General features: G+C 45.9%; 1 protein-coding gene across 5 annotated transcripts in view; it reads right to left on the bottom strand.

Annotated features, from left to right (window-relative positions):
- The window catches only part of LOC147423926 (SMAD/FHA domain-containing protein), a 38,526-nt gene extending 16,712 nt beyond the window's left edge, over positions 1-21,814 (bottom strand). For 2 of the 5 annotated variants that reach the window (XR_015186654.1, XM_086502007.1), the window contains exon 1: positions 21,441-21,691. The gene's annotated coding sequence lies outside the window, so the exon portion shown is untranslated. The other 3 variants (XM_086502008.1, XM_086502010.1, XM_086502009.1) reach the window with 3 other exon arrangements.
- Between the last annotated feature and the right edge of the window lie 831 nt (positions 21,815-22,645).

The following is a 22,645-nucleotide window of genomic DNA, read 5'->3' as shown; positions in this document are numbered from 1 at the left end:
GGCTGCCTCGTGGTCTGCTGGGGAATCGCCGAGAAAGCGAGTGAATCCGTAATCGAAGAAATCCCATCGGCGTCGGAGGTCAATGCTCCTTAGACCACGAGGGATAGCTGCAAGGGAAGATGTCTGAATCTGCAAAGGGGGCCGCAAGAAGGGCTGACCCTCTCTCGCTAGGCGACTCATGGCAAAAGCGCTGCCAAGAGATCTCCTAGCCGCCGGTGAGGGACCAGTCTCCTGAGCCGATTGTGGTACTGGAGCAGGAGGCAGGGGAGAAGGAGCTAGGGGGGGCGGAGGAGAAGAGAAGCGGGGTGGGGCGATAGAGACAGGGGGGCGAGGTGGGGAGTGGGCGGGAGCAAAGGGCCGGGGAGGGGATGAGGAGGAAGAGGGGAAATCTGAAGGTGGGGTGGCTGGCGAGGGTGAAGCAGAAGTGGAGACTGGCGTAGGGGGCTCCTCCTGCTCAAGAGGACCAAAGCGGTTCCCTGTGGGAACCCACTGCTGCTGAGTAGGCATCTGAGTGCCAGGCTGTCGCTGTGGCCCCTGGCGTCGACGGCCACGGGCCTGCTGCTGCCCCTCCTCCGCTGGAGCCCCAGGCTTGGAGGGTGGCTCAAAATCTGTGCGCTGTGCCGCTGGCTATGGCTGCGGCCCAGCCTTGGCAGGCTGGGGCTGAGGCTGAGGCTGAGGCTGAGGCTGAGGTGCAGGTCGAAGCCTCCTCCGTGGACAGGCCTTCGCTAGGTGGCCCATCTATCTACAAATGAAGCACTGGTTCGGGAGACCCGAGTACTCCACACTGTCTAAACCAACCCCCACTCACCCGAGGCAGAAGGATGACCTTCGGGAGCGTGTGGGTATCTCTGACCAAACCTCGAACTAAAGGGATGCCGGCCGCCTTGGCAGCTACTGATGCTGCCGTACGAGGTGTCTCCAGAACAGTCCCGATGGCGGAGCCAATCCTGGAGAGAAGTGGAAGGTACTCCCTCCATAAACCCAGAAAGCAGACTGAGATGGGGATGTCTGCCTCCTCTACTAGCACATCTGAAGTCAGGTCAAAACCATGTCGCCACTGTCGAGAGTGGGCGCGTGATGCTCGGATAGCCAGTGGACTCATAGCTATGACCTTGGAGGCCATCTTGGAAGTCTCGAACTCGATCTGGTAGTACCCCCATTCGAGGATCTGGACATCCAAAATCTTGCCCACCTCTGCGAGAAGGCGGGCCTGGAGAAGGTCTCGCACCTCTCCTCTGCTAGGACGGGTGCCGAGAACCTTGCAGATGACAGAAGTCGCCTGCAAGCGCTCTACCTCTGCGGCAAGGCTCGCTTGCTCTGTCGGCGAAAGAGCAAGTCGAATGGTGGGCTCAACGGGGTCGGGCGAGGGGGCTTCAGGCGAGTCCCTCTGTGGCGGAGCTAGAGCCTCCATCTGTGTCTACTGCTGAGTCGAAGAAGTGGACGGTGAAGATAAAACTGCAACTGAGTGCACCGAACACTTGTTCGAAGAAAAAGTGTTGCAGAGCCAGGCGTAGAAAACCTTCGAGGACAAAGAGGACAGGGAGGGGGGATGGAGGGAAGGATAAAGTGGCGAGCGAGGGTACAAAAGGCTGCGCGGGGGGGGGGGGGGGGGGGGGGGGGTCAAGCTGTTTCGCCAAAAAACAGCCAAGGAATGGGGGGCAGCGGGCGGGCTAGGGCAGCGAGCAGCAGGGGGCAGTGGTGGCGGGCTGGGCTGAGCGAGGGAAACAGCGCGAGGGCGAGAGGGGGCAGGGGATGCAGCTCGAGGGCGGGGGGGGGCAGCGCGGCGAGGGATGGGGGCAACGTGAGGGCGAGAGAAGAAGGGGGGTGAGGGGCAGCGATGGCACAGAGAGGGGGGGGGGGGGGGGGGGGGGGGGGGGGGGGGGGGGGAGCGTGCAGCAGCAGCGAGCACCAGCAACTGAAAACTGATTGTGAAACTTTATCTCGATGCTTTTGGTTTAGCATAGTCTACTCCAAATGGAACCCAGAATTTAGCTTGGCCGGAGATCTGGTGCAGTGGGATGCACAAGAGGGGAGTCACTCCGCTCCTTTGTCAACAGATGCCTCGATTTTGATACTAAAGTCACTGATGTCTCTTTGAGCTTCAAGGATACTGAGAGCTGACAGTATTCTGCTGGATGACTTTATGAAATGGAATTCCTGATAATGATACTGATTTGTTCTTGACTTCTTGTGAGTGTAGGAACTGATAGCCGAAATGACTGCAGCATTTTGGTCTGATTGATCTCGAATAGACATGGTTGCAATAGGGGTTAGTCAATCGGACATCGATGAGGTCCCGATTGGACCTAGATGTGATTGCTAGCTACATTGCCGATAAATCATGGTCTAAGATCCGAATGAATGTTGAATGTCATGTGATGTCCTGTGATGTCATGTGATGTGACTGTCGATTTTGTACATGTGCTAGATGTGTGTTCCTAGTACGTAGGTACTAACAGTCAGTGTCTGCTAAGACGGTTTATGGCTTTTGTCGGTTTTGCAGGCGTAATCGCGGTCGATTACAATGCTTTCAAGAGAGGGGTATGTCCCAAAGTGATGACATGGCGGACAGCAGAAACCTTAATTCCTGCCAGAAACCCTAAAATTCCTGCAAACCCTAATTTTTGCCAAAAACCCTAATTTTCGCAAATCATGGAGGCTGAAAAAAAAAATGATGAGCGACGCGAATTTCGCTTTTGAAGAGAATGCTTTTTTTTACAAAAAAAAAGGAGAACTTGAGAGAGAAGAACTTTTGAGCTTTATGCTTTTTATTTTAAAAGCTTTTGGGGCTCTGCTTTTGGGCATCCCTTGTACCTTTAAATATGTGGAGAGGGCTTCACTTCTCAGAGCATCTGGACACAGAGTCTGAGAGTGAAACCCTAGCCACACTCTTGTACTTTGCTCTGATTAATATAAAAAGAAATACCGAAAGGGGCGCCAGTCTTTGGGGCCAATATCTCTAGGCACGGAACTCCGCGGGGCCAGTGTACATCTATTGTGATCTGTGACTTGTTTTGAAGTGGTTATTTGGTGCTATCGCCGTTGATTCCTGACTTGGAGCCACCAACGGTAGATCTGAGGCTGATTTGCACTCCCGATGAGAGAGGAATGAAGGGTTGAAAACGCAGATCTTGATGACTGCGATGATGGACAACAATGGAGCACTGGATGCAATGGGGTAGATTTGAGGCTGATTTGCACTCCCAATGTGAGAGGAATGAAGGGCTGAAAATGCAGATCTCGATGATGGCGATGATGGAAGCAATGGAGCACTCGATGCCGGCGAAGAAATTGCCGAGAGGAGGCTCGATGGGCTGCCGAAGTACCGGACCGCAACGAGAAGCTTGCGAGAGCAGACCCGAGCCACCTTCCGATGAGGGAGAGGGCTGAAATCTGAAAACGCTGAGACTGATTTGCTCTTGGAGCTAGCGCCACGACTGATGTAGCGTTTTTGGGCCAAAACACTAGGACTGATGGCTGTTGTTGAAAACATTGGCTGATCTCGGAGCAAAAGGCTGAGGTTGATGTGCTCCTCCACTTAGCGCTCGACAATCTGAGAGAAAATGCTAGGCTCTTGGCTCCCTTTATAGGTGAGATTTGAAGGTTATAAATCAACTAAGGCTCATTAGGGCAAAACCTCAATCACACTCCTACAAATAAATCATAAAATTGATTTATTAATAAGTTTGACCAGGGGGTCAGTTTCTGGGTGAAACTGTCACACATCTACCCACTCGGAATCCGATTGACGCGGGGAATGAGTCGTTGAATTCCTCTAACTTAAACATCTGATGGACTTGTCTAGACATGTAGAACCTACAAACAAGCTCACAAAATTGCTAAGACTAATCCTCCTCCTAGGATTCTAGACACGCCTATCTAGGAAGAAGGGGAAAATTGGCTTTGAAAGTCGATGAAGCATGTCAATGTGGCACATAAAGCCATGTGCATGTGACATATTGGGCTAATACTACTCGCCTATAGGACTTTGACCTATTTACATGAAGGATTGTTACAACATTGTGAACTCTTCACACTAATTCAACTTTCTATGAGCCAATAGTACTCGCCAATGGGGGTGTGTTTGACATATGTACATAAAGTATTGTTCCAACTCAATAAAATCTTTACACCAATTCAATTTTCCATGAGGTGACTAGTGTTGAAGATGGCATGGACAAGTTGCAGTTGCATTCTTTGAGGTGTATCCAATAACAAATCATTGTTGGGGTGTCCATCGTAGCTTGTTCATCGACTTGGTCTTCCAATATATGTCCATTATGAGTTGCAAAGAATGTGTTCCAAAGACTTTGTCAACATCGAGTTGAATCAGTCCTAAGGCTTCTTTATTACTTTGCCTTAGATTCTCTCTTCCTTATTTCTTGGGAGGTCTCCTCTAATCCTTGTCTTTGTTAGGTTTGGGGTGGATAAACGAGAGTTGCATTCATATTAATAGCATGCTAATTACAATGTTAATTGCTCAATGTAAATTGACTATAGTGTAAACACAAAATGAACTTAATTACTTGGTAAAAATGAGTACAAGAGGGCTGCTTAAATAGCACAACGGAGGTAGCATCTGCTTACCTAATACATGGCAACTTGGAACAATCTATTCTAAGAGCCAAACTCGAAATTGCATATTTAGGGGGTTTTATTCATGCCTACATGTGATATTATGCTCCAGAAATGTTCCACATGGAATAGCCTATGACCAAGGTCTCTTTTGGCAATGCTACACATGCAATATGTCATTGAGGATGGCCAGCAATCTAGGGACATGCTCCATGATGACTCTAGGACAAAGCCCACAAGCCTTACAACCCTTCCCTTGGGGTTTGGACTAGACTGACAAACTGAAGATACAACCAATATCGACACAAGATGACACTATCCACACAACATGAGAAAACCTCCCCTTAAACTGGAAAAGGTATAAATCTTCGTAAAATGTCTGCTTCATAGATGCCATAGTCTTTTTGTCACAAGACGGGCACCACGTGCCAATAGAAAAGAACAGATTGAACAGACTTTTAGCACTTCAATAACAACCGAACTGAAAGAAAGAGACGACACGCGACACGGAGTGGCGTAATTCCACCTCAGAGAGTATTGGCCCCAAACCTTGGCACCCCTTTCGGTATTTCTTTATATTGCATCAACACAGTACAAGCCGTACTAAAGACTCGGCACCTTCTCCAAGAAGCATGCCAAAGAATGAGCCCATGGCCTCACATTTAAAGGCCCTAGGCCCCAAAAGTAGTTTACAGTGAAAAGCATTCAAACTCAAAAGCATCTCGTCTAAAAGCAATGCCCATAAGCTGCCAACGTAAATCACGGAAATCCGTACAGTCCTGCCACGTCAGCACTGCCAACGTAAAAAGCAAAAATCCATACAGTTTTGCCACATCAGCACTGCCAGCGTGAAAAGCAGAAATCCGTACAGTTCTGCCACGTCAACAGTCAACGGAATTTTCGGGTTTGTGTGTGTGTGGATCCTGCTTTATTTTAATCCTTTATGTCACTTCGGGCCCCATCGGACAGGATCCCCATAACTTGGTAGGACTTCTTCTTCTGTTACTTGTTCTCCTAGGGTATAGGCCCCTCGGTCGGCATCTGTAAGTTGGCTCCATTCTTCATGGCTTTGACACGTCAGCAGTTTGTGACATCTCTCCTTCTTGAAAGAGAGTAATCGTCCACGATTACAGCATGTCTTCAAAACAACTCAAGTTAGCTCAAAAATTTAAGAGGGTCACTCCGAGAGAAACAAAGGGACAATCAATTTGCTCTTTTTGTTAAGGAGTTAGCTTCTCCTTTCAGCTCTTTTAATCAAGGAGTTTGCTTCTCCTTTCGTCCATATCAGAACTCTTGATATTCTGGCGTAGTAAAATTAACCATCACACCCATACCGTACTGATCTTCCACGGATAACTTGATGCACTAAAATTACATACCCAGGCAATCTCATCCAATTAGGAATATTCAGTGGTTGGCACATCACAATGCAACACAAATGCTCACATATGCATGTTACAAGACATAGAAACATAAAGCCGTCGATGAACACTTCCCCCGCAAATAACCATCCAGGTCCAGGCCATGAGCTGTTCAACAACTCCCTCATCACTCCTCCCGCAAATAACCTAAAAAGGTCCGGGCCATGAGATATAGAGGCCTTTTACAACCAAACGCCCCCCAGACCGCAGCCTGCGTCGTTTGGAGGTGCTGAGAGTAACCACTGCTTAGACTTCTTAATACTCCCCCCGTAAATAACCATGCAGGTCCGGGCCATAAGTGACAACAACAATACTCCTCCCGTAAATAACCACAAGGGTCCGGGCCATGAGTAAAAACAACACTTTTCAATCATTCAATACTCCCCCTGCAAATAACCACAAGGGTCCGGGCCATGAGTATGAACAAGCATTCTCAAACATCATTTCTCACCCTCCACACAGGAGTAAAATCTGCGATCATTGAAACCAGTATTAAAACCAAAGTCGAACATTTCAAATCGGCACCAAGACAGGTTCAAAACAGATACCATCCATTTCAAACAAATTTAAAACAAAGTTTCAAACAATACTTTCTCAAACAAAGTTCAAAAGTATCTGACTATAAAACAACTATAGAGTTCATTCAGGGTTTTGTTCGGACAACTGAACTTTGAGGACAACTAGCTTGTCCTTCTGCATCACGGTGATGATTCGGTTCCGAACTTGAAGAGTCGCATCATTCTTGTCATGCCAAGGCATGCCTAATAGAACATCACAATTGCCCAACTTCATAATGTGGAAATCGGCTTTTCCATGATAATTTTGGATAGTCACTGGAAGAGCACCAATGAGTGGTATCACTTTCTGAGTTTGCCCTGTGGCTAGCTCAGCTTCAATTTCTGCACCCTCTTCATCATAATCAAAGTACATTTTCTTCAAGAATTGTGGATGGATGAAGTTCTCTGTAGCTCTTGGGTCAAAGAAAATTAGGGCTTTCAAACCGTTGACTTTGCCATATGCTCGACACAATTTATTTGTACTTTCAAGGCGTATGCCATAGATGTCAGGTACTAATTCAATGGCCAGTTTGGCTCGTTTGGCTGGAGATGGTGCTTGGTTTTTGTGGATCGTCGACACGGGAGTCGGCTCCGCATGTCTGTCAGTGCGTTGGGGACAACCAAAATAGTTGTCCTCTTTGAAAGCATCCAAAACATCGGCCTTCTTGTAGTAAGGTGTCTCGTTGTTGAGGTATCAAACGAGGCTTTTGTGGTTGACTTTCACGAGACTCAAGAATTTGTTCTTTGTTGGCGAGAGTTGTGGTTAGTGGCTGGAGGTTCTTCTGTGGTAAACTCTAGCTTTCCCTTCATCAGTTTGTAGCCGACCACGGCATGGTCCATAAGCTCTTGCATGGTAGAGACTTGCTTGGAGAGACAATATTCCTACAATGGTGATGGTAGTCCTGTTGTAGCGCTTGCATTGGTCCTCCAAGGAAATGAACTTAAAGGACACAGAAAGGTACACGTCGAGAAACCTTTGGTTATAGTCGTCCATGGTTTCGGTGGCAAGCATTTTCAAGTTGCCCCACTCTGCAAAAATCCGGACTTCAAACATAGAAGTCATGTAACTGCGTGCAAAAACTGTCTTGAAAGCTTGCCAGGTCCTTGGAGCATGCGGTTGTGTCGCGATTAAACTACACCATTGCATAGCATTATCTTTAAGAAATCCCGCTGCTCGAGAAATCTTGGATTCTTCTTTATAGTTGCCCAAAGCATAGATGTTGTCGAATTGCTGTAGGAATTGTAATGCTTTCTTTCGATCTTTCACCACGGAAAAGGTAAAAAATTTGATTGTCGTGCCGCCGTCCTTGAAATCTTTGGGTTGGTTAGGCGGATATCCCGGGTATGGATAATCATTGTAGCTTGGTGGCGGTGGTGATGGTGGAGGTGGGGACAACGGCGGTTGCAAAGGCGGTTGCACTGGATCGGGTCAGATGGCTGAACCATATTCCTGAAGACTCCCGCGATTGGAACAGACAGCTGGGAAGGTTGCCGGTTGGAAGCTCTCGTACTTTCTGGTACCGGAGATGGAGGTACCACCTAAGGCATCAAAGGGGGTAACATGTAATTCAAAAATTGCTGAAAACTTTACAACATCGGAAGATTCTGCTGAGGATGCCACGAAAGGATGTCTTGAAGCTCGTTGAGCAAAAACTTCCCCATCGAAGAGTGTATCCTATTGTTGTAGGCAAATTCCACCAAAGGTAGATACTTTTCCCATTGAGTCTTCTGATCCAAGATATAAGACTTCGATAAATCTAAAACCATTGAATTGGCAATCTCTGATTGCCCGTCAGTCTACGGGTGGAAAGATGACGAGAACTGCAACCGCGTGCCAATGTTCTTTCACATTGCCTTCCAAAACAAACTCGTAAATTTGGGGTCCCTGTCAGAGACAATCGTCTCAGGCATGCCATGTAATCTGAAAATCTAGGCCACGAACAGTCGCACTAAGTGATCCGGCTTGACTGTTTTCTTCACTGAAATGAAATGAGCATGCTTGCTAAATCTGTCAATAACAGTCCAAATATCATCGTGACCACTCTGTGTTCTCGGAAGATCAAAAATGAAATCCATTGTAATACTTTCCCAGGGGTGGGTGGATATGGGCAAAGGCTGTAACAATCCTGTGCTTTATGTCTGTCAAACTTGACCTTCTGGCATACCAAGCAACTGTGCACAGAGACTCTATGCATGATTACAAACATCTTTTGTGAAGGCTCACAGAGTTTGGATCACAAAACAGGCCAACAAAAACTTGACAAAAACTGAAATCTGTACTGATTGTGAGAAATTGAGTTTGACTTGATGAATCTTGTTCAAATTAAGTTTTAACTTGACTCAGAGGCTCAAAATAGATCATAAAAAGACTATCCACTGAAAAAGTTGAAAAAAGTTTTCATTTTAGGTCAAAAGTAAATAATCACGATTATTTACTTTTAGCTCAAAAATTACCAAGGTTGATACCATAGACTCTAAGCATGATTGCAAACCTCATTTTTTGTGAAGGCTCATAAAGTTTGGATCACAAAACTGACCAAAACCTTCATAAAAACTGAAATCTGTACTGAATGTCGCGAACTTGAGTGTGACTCGGTAAATCTTGTTCAATGGGGGCACCAAAATGATGTTAGTATGCAAATGACAAGAAAAAGGAGTGCCTCTATATTCTTGCACAAGTCACACCGGCCAAAAGAAGTATCTCTCTATCCCTTTCATGGTGGTAGCAATGCCGCGGTGACCCGTAAAAGGCGGACAGTGGCATTCGGTCATAACCTTTTTCCTCAACGGTTGTGTAACGCACAACATGGTTTACCTCATCAAGTAGCCATCCCGAATGGAATATCCCGCTACTGTCTCCCCATCCCGTATCCGTGGGAAAACGTCTGCAACATCTCGATCTGTGGTATACTGGTCGACCATATTCTCGAAGCTCCTATGATGCATCGAGGAAATAGCCAGAACCAACGGCTTCCGAGACAAAGCATCTGCCACCATATTCTTTTGTCCCTGACCATGGACAATCTGGATGTTGGGTGCAGCGGAATGAATGTTTGCGCTTTGCTCAAGATGAGTGCTCCGAACTGTGCTCAAGGTTCCTTTTGTTCTTATGGAAGGTAGAGCCTTCCATTCTTAATGAGAGAATGCTATGATCACAAACAAAGTGAATGGACATTGTGCGTGCAAGTGTATGAGACTGAGAGATAGAGAGAGAAGAGAGGTACGACACCAGAGACGACGTAAAACCCTCCTCCGAAGGCCCCACTCTCGTCGACGAGAGTGGTCTACTTATGATTGCACAATCTGGTACAAAGTGAATGCATGTGACTGATGCAAGTCTAGGCTATGTTGACGACGACAACGGGGATAACAAGGCCGACACTAGGGCTGAAATCTGCAATCTTTCTACTGCTGTCCAAAAACACTATGGGCTAAAATCTGTTGTGGATCCAAAAACGCTGATTTTTGGGGCTGTTTTTGTGGGTCTTTGTCGCTGAAATTCTGCAGGTTTAGGGCTAAAAACAGAGGTTCTTAAGGGCTGAGAACTGATGGTCTTTCCGGGCTGAATCTGCTACCTTCTTAGGACTGAATCTGCAACTACTTCATTGCTGAAAAACGCTGCAGCTGTAGCTCTTCAAAAACACTAGGCATGCTGAGTTTCCAAAAACGCTAGGGAAGGTCTTCTGCTGATGCAAAAACGCTATCTGCTGGGGTCTTCTGGCGATGGCAAAACTGATGCAAAACGCTAGGATCTGGAACTGGCTGGCGATGGCTTGTGGTAGGAAAAACACTAGGCTTGTGGAAGGAAACGCCAGTGATGGGGGATCTTTGCTTGGAGAAAACCACCAAGGCTTGGTCTTGCTGAGAAGTTGCCTGTAAGCTTGGCTCCTGTTGCCTCTTCTGCCATTTAGTGCTAGCTCTAGTTTGCTTATATACAAACTTAGCAAAATTGCCCCAACACAAGTCACTTAAAAATAATAAGTGAAAAATGTCAAAAATAGGTAAAATAGGCTAAATGCACTAGAAAATTCCCCTCATGGAATCTGATGGATTCTGATGGGAATACTGATGATCATGTTGTGTGCACCAAAGGATATGCATCTATACTAAGTGACTGGACATACACGGTCTACGAATAGAATCACAAAAGTGCCAGATCACTTCTAATCTAGACTGACTGGACTGATTGAACCCTGATCATGCTCTAGCTTGTCCACGGACACATAGGGTTGGATGTGTCACGTGACATCCCCTCCTTTTCAAAGTGAGGTACTGGTACCGAACTATATGGCGTCGAGGGAGATCGCCAATAGCATCCGGAATCTTAGAAGGGACTCTTCGCCGGCCCACTCTCATGTGTGGGTCGTGCGGTACTTGAACTTCATAAAGCTCTGCAACGCTTGCTTCTTTGGGCCGCGCCGAAAGAGACACAGAGTCTTCTGTGGCTCCTTTGATGCTTCAACTTCGTCTAGAGTCATGCTTCTTTCTTCTTCAAGAATCTCCATGGCTGAAAATTCCTGAAACCAATTCCAACACAAAACCATGAACATACCCATTCCATGTAAAGTGAGTGGAAAAAATCTTGTCGTCCTAATAGACTGTGCATGCAATGTAGATGAACAAAGAGACGGAGTGCTAACCCGTTCACCACACACACGCAAACAATGAGATCGAATCTTTCTCTTCTAATCTAAAGCAATCAACTGTGGCAATTCACAACGGAAATGCCCATGCTCGATGCTCATACTTTCATGTGCTCGTGCTAAGAATATGTCATGCCAAGGAAGAGACATGGAATGTGACTTCCTTGAATGCATACTTTTCAGCTTTTCATGAAAAATCCGCATACATCTGTGCTCATTCATGAGTGAGACGTTCCCAACGTACAATATGTCATGCCTAGGAAAAGGGATCACATAAAGACGCTGACTAAATAACAGAAAACGATCACGAATGAAACACTCGAACAATGCGTGCATATCAATCATGCGAACACATAATACTTCCTGTAATGGTTCTTGGGACCTAGGCTCGAGAGCCAAGATCGGTTCTTCCTGAGGGGGTTCTTCAAACCCAGGCTCGAGAGCCAAAATCGATCCTTCGTGATTGATCGAATCTGCACGATTTTCCTTGAGAGCGCGCCAATCGTCCTTCAATCATGCGAGGTACTGAGGTGGCATAAACCGCGCCTTGAGCTTGTCTTGGAAATCAGCCCAATTGAAGGAAAGGGGCGTGAATTCGTCAGCTTCCTCTAGGTGCGCGGCTAACTGTGCCTCTTGCCATGCGTGGTACCAATTAATGGCATCACCGGTAAGGTACATGGCTGCCGTCAAAACTTTGCTATTTCCCGTCTTCTTAGTTGTCGCAAAATAAGCATTAAATTGATACAACCAAGAATGAATAGCCATAGTATCCATCTTACCATCATACTTACTGAAAGTCAACTTCTCTATGACTACATGGTTGGAATCCGCATGATTCATGACTTGCGCCACTTGAGGAACTCCCACAATCTTTAGCTGGTTCGGAATTCGAGGCAAGTACTTGTCGAATCAATTCTTGAGTGCGTAGTTCTCTTTGAGCCTCACGCTCGATCTCCAGGGCCACTCTTTGAGCTTCACGCTCGACCGCCAAGGCCACCTTTTGAGCTTCACGCTCGGCCTCCAAGGCTGCGCTTCGTGCTGCCGCTTCCTCCTTTCTTTGTTCTTTTCTTTCTTTTCGTTCATCGCATTCGCGTTCCAAAGCAATGCGAGTCTCTTCTTGTTTGGCCATCATGTTACGGCGATTTGCTTCTTGTTGTGCAGCAATTCTTTCGTTTGTTTCGTCGCACTCACGGTCCTTAGCTTCCTGTTGTTCTGCGTTTCTTGCTAGTTGTGCCAACGCAACTCGATTCGTCTCTTGTTGTTGTGCCATCATGTCCAACATCGACTTGACCATCTCCTCCATAGAAGTTGGTACAACTCGTGGCGTAGATGGCGAAGAGAGAGGGTCGTAAAAATCTCTTGGTAGGGAGAACTCTTCGTCACCTCTCTCATGCTCACCACTTGTATGCGAAGTATCCATTCCGCTTCGGGTGATGACCATGCACTAGGGTCTTGGGTTCTTGGGTTCTTGAGGGTCTTGAGGTTCTTGAGGTTTTCTTTCGCTTGCAAACCGCGTTTGAGAAGAATCTTCTCTTCACCCGAGTTCTACTCCTTTCCGTGGGCGCACCCCTTGGCGGCCTTGCGCTCACACAAAGGTTGCTTTTTCCTACCTCACGTCGATTGGCCGGCCGCTAAGTGCACAGTCCGCTCTCAATGAGTGAAAAGAGACACAAGGGGAGGCTGGACAAGCCCTTCTTTCTTGGGATTCCTGTCACTCTTCAAAAACACGATTAGGAATCGACACGCCCAAGCGAACTTGGGTTCGTGCGACCGCAACAAGCAAAAAAAATTCTTATGGTTCTTTCCTTAGTGATACAGAACACTGCCAAAGCTCTGATACCAATGTTAGGTGCAGCCGAATGAATGTTTGCGCTTTGCTCAAGATGAGTGCTCCAAACTGTGCTCAAGGTTCCTTTTGTTCTTATGGAAGGTACAGCCTTCCATTCTTAATGAGAGAATGCTATGATCACAAACAAAGTGAATGAGTGCAAGTGTATGAGACTGAGAGATAGAGAGAGAAGAGAGATACGACACCAGAGACGTTGTAAAACCCTCCTCCGAAGGCCCCACTCTCGTCGGCGAGAGTGGTCTACTTATGATTGCACAATTTGGTACAAAGTGAATGCATGTGACTGATGCAAGTCTAGGCTATGTTGACGACGAGGACGGGGATGACGAGGCCGACACTAGGGCTGAAATCTGCAATCTTTCTACTGTTGTCCAAAAACGCTATGGGCTGAAATCTGTTGCGGGTCCAAAAACGCTGATTTTGGGGCTGTTTTTGTGGGTCTTTGTCGCTGAAATTCTGCAGGTTTAGGGCTGAAAACAGAGGTTCTTAAGGGCTGAGAACTGATGGTCTTTCCGGGCTGAATCTACTACCTTCTTAGGGCTGAATCTGCAACTACTTCATTGCTGAAAAACGCTGCAGCTGTAGCTCTTCAAAAACGCTAGGGAAGGTCTTCTGCTGGCGATGGTTACTGATGCAAAAACGCTATCTGTTGGGGTCTTCTGGCGATGGCAAAACTGATGCAAAACGCTAGGATCTGGAACTTGCTGGCGATGGCTTGTGGTAGGAAAAACGCTAGGCTTGTGGAAGGAAACGTTGGTGATGGGGGATCTTTGCTTGGAGGAAAACCACCAAGGCTTGGTCTTGCTGAGAAGTTGTCTACTGAGCTTGGCTCCTGTTGCCTCTTCTGCCATTTAGTGCTAGCTCTAGTTTGCTTATATACGAACTTAGTAAAATTGCCCCAATAAAAGTCACTTAAAAATAATAAGTGAAAAATATCAAAAATAGGTAAAATAGGCTAAATGCACTGGAAAATTCCCCTGATGGATTCTGATGGGAATATTGATGATCATGTTGTGTGCAACCAGAGGATATGCATCTATACTAAGTGACTGGACATACACGGTCTATGAATAGACTCACAAAAGTGCCAGATCACTTCTAATCTAGACTAACTGGACTGACCGAACCCTGATCATGCAGTAGCTAGTCCACGGACACAGGGTTGGATGTGTCACGTGACACTGGAAGTGAAACTGTTTCAAGATGTTCGCCCACCACATCTGCTTTTCCAATAGCTGCTTATGTGACAAGAAGTAGCGTAAACTCTGATGGTCTGTAAAGACAGTAAAATCCTCTCCGAGTAGGTAGTGCCACCACTGAGTAAGAGCATGGATAACCGCCAAAAGCTCTCTCTCATAAATCTGTGCTGTCAATTCCGGCCTTGAGAACAATCGGCTCTCGTAAGCAATGACATGGCCTTCTTGCATTAAGACCGCACCCAAACTACGATCACAAGCATCACAATATACTTCAAATGACTTCTGCAAGTCCGGCAAAGTCAAAACTGGTCCCGTAGTCAATTTCTCTTTCAATGTCTGAAAGGCAGTCACCTCTCTGGGTCCCCACAGAAAGGGACTCCTTTCTGTGTCAAGATATGCAAAGGGGAAGCAACCTCTGCAAACTTTCGAATGAACCGCCTATAGTACGAACACAATCCCAAGAAGCTTCTAACTTCACGGACATTCTTCAAATAGGGCCAATCGCAGATAGTCTCTACTCGGCCGGATCCATTTGCACTCCTGCTGCTGACAAAATGTGTCCCAGAAAGTGTTCTCTCTGGTAGGAAAATTTCACTTTTCTTCGCATTAATCACTAACTTGTGATCTCGTAATGCCTGAAAGACCTGAAGCAGATGATCTCTATGTTCTGCCTCATTCTTGGAGAAAACAATGATATCGTCAAAGAAAGTGCCAACAAATAGCCTGTACTCTCGAAAAATCCTGTCCATCATCCAGTTAAATGTCGCACGAGCATTGGTTAGGCCAAAAGGCATCACCAAAAACTCAAATAACCCAAAAGTCATCCGAAAGGCTATCTTGTAGACGTCTCCCGGCGCAATTCGGATCTAATGATATCCACTCTTCAAATCAATCTTGCTAAAACACGAGGATCCTTGTAATCTGTCGAGTATATCATCGATCCTAGGAATCGGAAATCTGTTCTTGATGGTGATTCTGTTGAGAGCTCTATAATCGATGCACATTCTCCAAGATCCGTCTTTCTTCAAAACCAACAACACTAGAGAGCAATACGGTGAAGTAGTAGGCTGGACAAGACCCTTTTGCAAGAGGTCTTTCACTTGGTTCATAATCTCTTCGTTCTGAGCTCGGCTCACACGGTAATGTGGCCAGTTTGGTGGCGTGCTTCCAGGAATCAGATCAATGGTATGATCTTCAAGACGAGCAGGTGGTAACTCGCCTGGCAGGCCTTCTGAGAAGCAATCGGCATGAGAGTGGAGAAAGTCTTGGCGTTCTTTATCAAGTTCATACATATTTGTCCTATCCTCATCACTCAACTCTTTCATAAAGATCGAGTAAACAAACAGACTGGATTTCATTAACTTTGAAATGGCCGAAGCCAATACAATAGGGACAGACTCGCCCTTAAGTTTAATATCAAGTACAATGGTTCTGCCCTTCTCTGTTGTCAATGTTGCTTTCCTCGCCCGATAGTCGACCACGGCGTTGTTCTTGTGGTACCAGGGAATTCCCAAGAGGACATCACAACCTTCCAAAGGCATTATGTAAAAGTCCTCATGCCCCAAATACCCCTAACAATGCAATCGAAGTTTGCCAATGACAGGTGTAATGGCTACGTCCCTGTCGGGTGCCGCTAGAACTGCCTCCGCAAGTGGTCCCATCCGATCGGGAGTGATCTCGAGCCGCGCCGCCAATTCCGGTGAAATGAAGTTGGCCTTGGCTCCTCCATTGAAGAAGATCAGGGCTTCTTGGTCTTTCACTTTGCCCCAAGCTCTGCAAAGTTCTGTACTCTCGTCCAACGTGCTGGGATCGGTACCCACGCAATCTGGAACCAGTCTTGTTTTCATCTTGCCTTTTCTTCCACGTTCCTCAGATGCTCTCAAACTCTCAGGCCTCTCGTCGTCCTTGTCGTTTTGATCTTTTTGTGCCTTTTTTAGGGCACTTCACGGAGATATGTCCACTTTCCTCACATCCAAAGCACTTCCCTTCCCTGACGTAGCGAGCCCGCTCCTGAGGAGTAAGCTTGGGTCGTGCATCCTTCTTTTCTGGGTTGCTCTTTCTCTTTCTCTTTCTACTTTCATTTGTCGAATCTGTTCGGCTCTGTGTCATGATTCATTAGTGGGGTAGGTCAGACTGCCAAAGTGAATGGCAAAACCCCGTTTCGCATGACTCATCAACTCCTGAATGGAAGCTGACTTCTGCTCTAAGCAATGTCTCGGATCTCTGTAGGTAGACCCAAGGTAAACCGCTCAATTTGTTCCTTGAACGAGATCTTCTTAAAAGAAGAGGCGGGTAGAAAAAAGCTCCAGAATCTCTCGCAATAAGCATCCATTGTATCCTTCTTGGTCATCCGAAGATGGTTCCAAGCAGTTCGTATATCACGTTCATACTCTCGAGTCAGCCAAGAAGAAATAAAAAGCATCTTGAATTTCAGCCCTTTAACTAGCGTAGTTTTGCTTAATAGAAGCGGGGACCACCAAGTTAGAGCATTCCCCTTAAAGTAAGAGGCAACTCTCCGAATCTTAGAGTGCTCTGAGTAACGCCCTCCCGCGAAAGCGATGTCAAACTGCTGTACAAAAGACAAAGCCTTCGAAGCATCTCTATAACCAGAAAACGTGTCAAATTTAATTGACTATCCACCTTCCTTAAACTCTCGGACTTTCTTGCTTTTGTCTTCCAGAAAGTCATACTAGTTGGCTTTTTATAAAAATTCTTCTTCTTTACATAAAAGTTGATGTCGTCAGAGTCTGAACTGTCTGTAGACGAGTCCTTTGTAGAACTGTCACTCATAGGACAAGATTTAGACTTCTTTGCCTTTTTCTTGCCCTTTCCGAAGCGTTGCTTCTTGCTTCGCTTTTTGCCTTTTCGGTCTTCTTCGCTCGAGTCAGATGAGCTAGAAGAACTATCAAAAGAAGAAGAACTAGGTACTCCTTCAAATCGTACACGCTTCTTCTGTTTCTTTGCCTTTTCAAATGTCGACTGACGACCCAAATAGCCCAAAAAGTCAGTGCCTTTCTTCTGCTTTTTGCCGTGCTTTTCAGCTTTGTTTTGCGCGTCAAAAAGCTAAGCAATTCGTGCATCAACCACCTCTTCTAATTCCTTCTCTGTATACTTCTTGGGAGCAGGAGGTTTCTTGAGAGCGGATTTTAGGGGTGGTGTTGTGGTTTTCTGCCACTACGCGTGCACCTCCTCCAAAGAGGTCTTGCTCATATATTTTGCCATTTTCGAGTCCTTGGCAAAATTAAGCATCATCTTTGTTGCGTCCCGATCAATCGTTGACGCTCCATCTCTCGACGCTCCGCCTGAGTAGGCCGATGCAGGCATACTCCTTGCCGGAATCTTCGTTGTGATCCCTTCCCGCATCTCCGGATGCAGAGGGAGTCGACTGATCTTTGCCTGAAGCCATAGGTGCCGTGGAAAAAAAAAATTGGGATCGGATTTCCCGTTGAAGAGAAATCGGCCGTGCTCTGATACCACTCTAATAACAGACTTGGACACTCCAAGTCAAGAATCTACCGCGACAACACCAAATAACCACTTCAAAACAGTTCACAATTCACAATTTATTCAACATTGGCCCGGCGGAGTTCTGTCCTAGAGATATTGGCCCCTGAGACTGGCGCCCCTTTCGGTATTTCTTTTTGTATTAATCTGAGTTCAAAGTACAAGAATGCGGCAGGCGCTCACACTCAGACTCTGCGTCCAAATGCTCTGAGTTGTGAGGCCAACCCGCATATTTAAAGAGTACAAGGGATGCCAAAAGCAGAGCCCCAAAAGCTGAAAATCAAAAGCTTTTTCCCAAAATAAAGCAAGCCTTCTCATAAGTCATTGCTTGATTAAAAATAAAGCAATGAGACTCTCTCTTTCTCTTACGTTAAATAAAGCAGTATTGTGTAGCATAAAAAAAACACTGAATTGCGTAGCATAAAAAGCACTGCATTGCGTAGCATGAAAAGCAAGAACTGCCGCTGCTTTTCTTTTCCTGCTGGCATCCGTACAGTGCCACGTCATCACTGCCGCTGCCAGCCAGGTCATCATTTTCGGGCCTGTCGTACAAAAACCTATCACGTCAGCCATTCAAGATTTCCTGCAGAGGGTGTGTGTGTATAGCGGGCAGCCACGTCCACTTTGTGACACTTCTTCTTCTGTTACTTCTTCTTCTTAGGATTTAGGCTCCTTGGCCAACATCTGTAAGTTGGCTCCATTCTTCACGGCTTTGGCACGTCAACAGTTTGTGACACTTTTACACCATGAACAAGGTTTTTTTGCCTTCTTTTTCTGCTACGTGTACCGCTCCTCTCATTGGTTGCTTACCTTTGATGTTGCTGCTACCGCTACTGCTGCTTTGCTCCTTCAAATAACATGTGGAAGAAGGATGGCCCTTCTTCCCACATTTGCTACAAAATTTGTTGATCTAGCAATCCTTTGCTACATGCCCAATTCTCCCACAATCGTAGCATTTTCCAACATTGGATAACAACGCAAAATATAAGGATGGTGATGATGGTTCTTCTTCCCTAAAGGATGATGCGACATAAACTCCTTCTAACGATATCGACGAGCCCTTTTGTTTCGTCTCCTCGACTTGAAGAGAGTTGATGACGTTTTGAAATGCTCAGGCTGGATCTTTCTCCTCAAGGATGGTGACTAAGTGGTCATACGAAGGTGGAAGTGCACTCAAAATGATGGCCACTTTGTCATCTTCGGGGACTTCACAATTGATGTAGGTAAGTTGGGTGATGATGCTCTTAAGACTCTTAACTAAGCTAGCTATGTCCTCCCCTCATAGTTGCCCAGAACAGGGAACGGGAAGGGGAACGACAACAGGCATGAAATGCCATTCCCTGTTACAGATACTCACGTCCGAAACACGGAATGGGAACTTGGAATGGGAAGGGGAACGGAGAACTCAAAATGGCCATTCCTTGTAACTATGCCTCCCCTACACCCATGGTAAGTTTGTAAAGTTTCGGTTTAAGGCTAAATTTGCTCTTTTAGCTCTAGCCCCAAAAATTATCTTAAGGGCAACCCATGCTTCATGCACGGTTTTGCATTCATCAATGAAGTGAACGCAATTGTCGTGAAGTGAGGTGATAGGAATGCTTAGTGCCTTCTCATCTTTTTCTACGTTTATTGTGACCATGGCCCTAGTTTGTGTGCCTTCTCATTGGCCGATGGTGGTTTGACTACTATCTATAATGTTTTCTTCATCAAATATCCTCTGATCTTGGTTTGCCAAGTATGAAAACCCTCGCTGTTACATTTGGCAATAACCTTCTCCTCCATTGTGCCTTGAGGATGGTTTTATCTCAAAGACTCTGCAAGAGAGTGTCTTTATCCTCTTACAAGTGCACAATTACCTCTTAGGTGATAATTAAAATACGTGTTGCAATGTGGAAGGGCACAGAATGTCACAAAGTGGGTATGGGTACAAGACTATAACCCTAACCCTAAGTTCAAAGGATCGAGAGGGAGCAATTGTGAGAAAAGCAAGAGATAAATATGAAATCAAAGCAACCCCAAATGCCCAAAAAACATCGATCCGTACATCCATATAGATCTTTGCATATCGTCATGTACATTGTGATGCACCCCTCAGTTGAGAGTAAAGAAAAACGGAACACTTTCTCTTCTTTCCGTGGAGATTTCCTTTTGATTACACCTTTCGAAGTCCCAAAGTCTTTATTGACTTCCTGCTACATGTGGGCACACTCTTCTAACAAAGGGCAATACGACCTTGTGAGAATGGCCTCTTAAACATTTGGCATTCGTTGCCTTTGTACTGTGAGTGAGCCCTTAATCTCCTAGGGCTTGGCCCCTTGGTGCAAAATTACCACGCGGAAAGGGGGACCCTGTCTGTGGCGGATCCGAAAAGGTAGTAGTCTACAATCTAGAGTGCTTGTAATGCTCGCAAGTGCAATGAAAAAGGAGTCATTTCACACGTAACACCCCTAGCAGACCCGAAGGCCCAAAGGCTCAAATTACCAAGTTTGAGCTCAACTTTGAAGTCTATCCACTCCTCCACACCAAAAATAGGCATGTTGAACCCACACCCCCACAAGAGTGAAGACACTAAAGTTGGTAAGCTATACCAACTCACCCACGTGCCTTGTGTATATGGAGAGCCTGAATCGGCGAATAGAGAATGATAAGCTCTGTTTTGCAGATTTACAAAGAGTGATTAGCCACTCAAATCATCTCCAAAGGAAGTAGTTAGAGGCTTGTTTGGAAACTCTATGTGAGGCCTTCTTCCACACACAAGTGATACTTCAAGTGCACACTAGTGGAAAGAGTGATTGTAGCTCCAAAATATGCAAAAATTGAGGCCTTTTCTGCTTCTACATGCAAACGCAAGTGTGTGATTAAAAAATTAACAATTCCTAATGCTAATTAGGCATTCCACTAGCCTTTGAGTATTGGCCCAAGAACCTATAAACTGAAGGGCGTGATCAAGGTAGCTAGTGGAGCACTAACTAGGCTTGGGAGGTGAATTAAGAATCTAATAGTGAGATTAGGAAGTACTAACCTCTATCAAGCTCTAATACCGTATGTTAAGTTTAGGGTGGATTCATATTAATAGTATGTTAATTACAATGCTAATTGCTCAATGTAAATTGATTAGAGTGTAGACACAAAATGAACTTGATTGCTGGTGAAAATGAGTATAAAAGGGATGCTTAAAGAACGAAAAGGAGGTAGCATACCTCATGCATGACAATTTGAAACAACCTATTCTAAGAGCCAAACTTGGAATTTGCATATTTAGAGAGTTCATCCTTACATGACTCCTACATGTGATATTATGCTTTACAAATGCCCCACATGGGATAGCCTACGACCACGGCCTCTTTTGGCAATGCTACACAGTGGCCACCAACTACAGACACACCATGTTCAAGACTACTTTTTTCATACCTCCGTTTCCTTCATCGTTGGAGATAAGTCCTAGCGAAGACTGCACACTAAAAATCACAATAAGACACATGAAAACTCCGTCCAAACATTCTGCTAGCTCATGAACTCATTATCACCAAGGTGTCTCAAATTCTACGAACCATGTACCAAAGACCCTGACGTCCAAGCATTATGCTAGCTCGTGAACTCGTCGTGACCAGGTGTCTCAAACTCACGATGCACCAAAGACTCAGGCACAAGAATTATAAGATACTCCATTTCATTTCACAAGTTTTTCTAACCTCACTGGTGCCCAGATCTTGCAAAAGAAGTTCCGCCCTTACAAGCCCCACATGCCGAAACTGTCAAGCGTAGTACAAAGCCCACAGTACCCACACAAGCCCAGAGTGGACTCTTCTCACTAGCTGGCATCGAGCCGAGCCCACACATGAAAACACTGCTCGATCCGCACGATTGTTGCCGTGTAAGTATTTGTGAGTTGCATGCGCGCGGGCGCGTCTGTGTGTGTGTGTGTGTGAGAGAGAGAGAGAGAGAGTCTACCTGCGTCACGTCGAAACAATGCTCAGCGTCGTTCGAAAAGCTAGTCTTGAATAGTCAATTCCCCGTACAAAACTTAGAGAGGCCAGACTCTGAGCTCCCAACCATTTTTTTAGCGGATATAGAACTAGCGAGTATGTCGTCACGATTTTGGAAATTGTTTTATTAGTGGGTATCTACCCGAGATACCCTCAAACCGAAAGTCGAGAACAATCGGGTATGCGAGGTAGGAGGAGGGATGGGGCAGGGCTTGACGTAGGCGATGGCGGATTGTCAGTTGCTGACAGCCGAGCCAGAGTCACAGACGGTAGGGGGTGGCATGAGCAGCAGGCTGGGAAGCGAGCGCGCGACGGTAGGGGGGCCTTCATCATTTTTTTCAAAGATTGGGTGTCTGGTCATTGACAACATTGATGCCCGTTCGCATGGCTTAGGCGAAACGACTTTTGGGATCGTCCAGATCCCAGGTTCGAATACGCCGCTTTGCATGTTGATTTTGGTGAGTATTTTACTTCATATCGACTGGCTAGGAATGGGATCTTAATAGATTCTCCAATAAACTTGAGAAGCCACCAGTATGTGCCAAGCCTTTGTGCAGCTACAAAGGCGTGGTGATACCCTTTTGATTTTAGTTCGGACCAAGCATTTGAGTCCATCAACCACAATTGCAAACAAGAGAGGATCTTAGAGTAATCAAGCAATAGCTACTCTTGCTCTGACATTGTCAAATAGGGTCTCAATATACCTAATGAGAGGCGAGATAGACACTACTACAGAGATAGAGAGAAGTGCAGCTACAAAGGCGTGGTAATACCCTTTTGATTTTAGTTTGGACGAAGCATTTAAGTCCATCAACCACAATTGCAAACAAGAGAGAATAGCTACTCTTGCTCTGGCATTGTCAAATAGGGTCTCATTATACCTAATGAGAGTAGAGTTAAAGCCCTTGTGT

Source organism: Adiantum capillus-veneris, chromosome 26 (assembly GCF_014529385.1).
Source record: "Adiantum capillus-veneris isolate H3 chromosome 26, ASM1452938v2, whole genome shotgun sequence".
Taxonomy (NCBI): Eukaryota; Viridiplantae; Streptophyta; class Polypodiopsida; order Polypodiales; family Pteridaceae; genus Adiantum; species Adiantum capillus-veneris.
The sequence above is the reverse complement of the archived record's forward strand: the minus strand, read 5'-3'. Positions and strand labels throughout refer to the sequence as shown.